Source organism: Microtus ochrogaster, unplaced genomic scaffold (assembly GCF_000317375.1).
Source record: "Microtus ochrogaster isolate Prairie Vole_2 unplaced genomic scaffold, MicOch1.0 UNK81, whole genome shotgun sequence".
NCBI classification, from domain to species: Eukaryota; Metazoa; Chordata; class Mammalia; order Rodentia; family Cricetidae; genus Microtus; species Microtus ochrogaster.
In genome coordinates, this window is record NW_004949179.1 from 402,637 (window position 1) to 406,051 (window position 3,415).

Genomic DNA, 3,415 nt, shown 5'->3' on the forward strand with positions numbered 1-3,415 from the left:
CAGGCTGGTCTCGAACTCACAGAGATCCGCCTGCCTCTGCCTCCCGAGTGCTGGGATTAAAGGAGTGTGCCACTACCGCCCGGCCCTTTTTCTTTTAAAAACAATTGTTGTTGGGTTGTGTGGTGTATGCCTCTAATTCCTGCACTCAGGAGGCAGAAGCAGGCAGATCTCTATGAGTTTGAAGTCAGCCTGGTCTCCAAACCAAGTTCCAGGGCAGCAGCTAGGGGATGTTACACAGAAAAACCCTGTATTAAAATGCAAAAAAAAATTAAATAAAAATAAAAAATGTTATTTAGCTGTGTGTGATGGCGCATGTCTTTAATCCCAGCAATCAGGAGGCAGAAGCAGGTGGATCTCAGTTCAAGGCCAGCCTGTGCTACACAAAGAAACCTGTCTTGAAAAATCAGTATGTATGTGAGTATACATATACGTAAAATTATTTTCTGTGTATGAGTGTTTTATGTGCACCATGTGTATACCCACAGAAACTAGATCATCAGATCCCAGATCTGTGCTACCATGTGGGTGCCAGAAATCAAACCCAGCTCTTTTGGAAGAATACCAATGTTCTTAATCTTAGAGCCATCTCTCCATTGCTTCGTCCAGCCTTTCTATTCTCAGTCAGCCTTCAGTCTGCCTTTCAATCCAGTGTTCCTTCTTGGCAGAGACATGCTGAGCTGTCTTTGATGCCTGGGTTTGTCCTGACCCCTGGTGGCCAATGAAGGAGCATATCCCCCTGCCTCCAGGAACAAACACGTTTATGAAGACAGGGAAAGATGCACTTCCGGATCACAGCAACACCTTGGAGCAGTTTGTGCTTACCTGGCAACGAGGGAAAACACCTGTTAGAGCTATATGGTGACTCTGAGGCGTGCTCTGGAGATGAGTGAGGCACTGAACTGCCACCAGAGTGTCACCCGCCTTGGGGCAACATGCACAGCCACGCATCTGTTGTTTTTGAGACAAGGTCTCGAACTCTAGAGATCCGCCTGCCTCTGCCTCCCAAGTGCTGGGATTAAAGGCGTGCACCACCACCACTTGACTGGTTTTTTTTTTAAATTTATTTTTATTTATTTATTAAGCATACAATGTACTGCTGGCAAGGAACGCACCAGGTCTCATTACAGATGGCTGTGAGCCACCATGTGGTTGCCGGGAATTGAACTCACGACCTCTGGAAGAGCAGCCAGTGCTCTTACCCTTTGAGCCACCTCTCCAGCCCTGACTGTTTTTTTTTAAAAATATTTACTTCATTTATTTATTATGTATACAATATTCTGTCTGTGTGTATGCCTGCAGGCCAGAAGAGGGCACCATACCTCTTTTACAGATGGTTGTGAGCCACCATGTGGTTGTCGGGAATTGAACTCAGGACCTTTGGAAGAGCAAGCAATGCTCTTAACCACTGAGCCATCTCTCCAGCCCTTGACTGTTGTTTTTTAAATATGTGTGCAATTGTGGGTCTGCATGCTATGACGTACACGTGAAGGTCAGAGGACAACTTCTGGGAGTCGATTCTCCCCTTCTATGTTCTGGGAACAAACTCAGTTGTCAGGCTTAAGTGCCTTTACCCCGAGTCATCTTGCCAACTTTTTGTTGTCTTAAAGATTTATTTTTATATACATTGGTGTATTGCCTGCACGTGTGTCTGTGTGAGGGTCTTCAGGTCCTCTGGAGCTGGACTTAGACAGTTGTGAGCTGCCATGTAGGTGCTGGGAATTGAACCCCAGTCTTTTGGAAGAATAGCCAGTGCTCTTAACCCCTGAGCCATCTCTCTAGGCCCCGTTGTTGTTTCTACTGAGCTATATTTTTCTTAGCTCTCTTCCCTTCCTCTCCCTTCCCCTTCTTTTTTTTTTTTTTTTTTTTCTTTTTTTGGTTTTTCGAGACAGGGTTTCTCTGTGGCTTTGGAGCCTGTCCTGGAACTCGCTCTGTAGACCAGGCTGGTCTCGAACTCACAGAGATCCGCCTGCCTCTGCCTCCCGAGTGCTGGGATTAAAGGCGTGCGCCACCACCGCCCGGCTCCCTTCCCCTTCTACCTTCTCCCATGGTCCCATGGTCCCAATTTACTCAGATCTTGTCTTCCCCATACCTGACTTTTCACATGGGTTTTGGGAATGGAACAAATGACTTGACTGGGTATAGGGGCTTTTTATAGATGTATCTTTTTATAGATTTATCTTTTAATTAAGTGTATATTCTATAAGTGTTCGAGTACTGTAGTGGCAAGAAGAGGGTGTCAGACCCCCTGGGGCTGGAATTACAGGTAGTTGTGAGTTGTCTGACATGCATGCTGCAAATTTAGGTACTCCTGAAGAGTAGTAATTCCTAACTGCTGAACCATTCATTTCTCCAGCTCCTGTTCTTTTTTTTTTTTTTAGGAGCCCAGGATTTTATTCGGGCCCCTGCCCATCTAAACCCTGACCACTTTCCACAACTCTGCCCTTTGGGTTACGGAGAGAGAAAAAAAAATAAAATAACTTCCATTTTTTTCTGGGTCACAAGAATACAAGATGGGTGTAGATTGTACAAGTAGCTTACACACTGAGGCAAGAAAAGCGTGCAAACGGGGCAGGGGTTCTTCACCCCCGTGGGCAAATCAGTGCTCCAAACTTACAAGGACCTCTGTGACGCCAGACCCAGAGTCTTGTGTAGCTCAGACTGGCCCTAGGATGACTTGAATGTCTCTTGCTTCTACCTTGCAATCACTCCTCAACCTCTGAGGTAACTTCTCAAACAGCTTAGGGCAGGTTGGTGACAGACTCTATCCTCCCAGATGGGAACACCTGCTCTCACAGGGCAGCTTTTCCTCTGTGGATCAGCCACACACACTAGTGAAACATGGGATTCAACTAGCATGTCCTTCTCCAGGCACTGGTTGGTGAGATAGGGCCCAGGACATTGACCTGTTCTGAGGTGATAACCTTCAAGTTGATGGAGAATGAGTAGAATCTACCTGAAATCCAGTTTAGGCTGAGTTGCAAAGGCAGAAACACACAGGTGTAGATAGACACACAGCTGGAATCCAGATCCTCTCAGGAAGAACAGCAGCTGGGAACACACTCAAAGGCAGTGGAGGCTCTGCTCTGATTCTTTTAGCATTGGGGTCTTGGGAGATCTTGACAGTGGCTTGAGGGAGCAGCTGCCGTGCAGTGCAGTGTGGAAGGTATGTTTGGCATACACAGGGCTTCAGTTCCACCCACAGCAAAGCACAAAAAACACAAAAAAAAAGTGACTGGAGAGATAGCAAGTAGGTGTCACCTATGGTGCCAGAAACATAGGTTTGAAACATAAGAATGCCCTAGGCAGCCGGGCAGTGGTGGCACACGCCTTTAATGCCAGCACTTGGGAGGCAGAGGCAGGCGGATCTCTGTGAGTTCGAGACCAGCCTGGCCTACAAGAGCTAGTTCCAGGACAG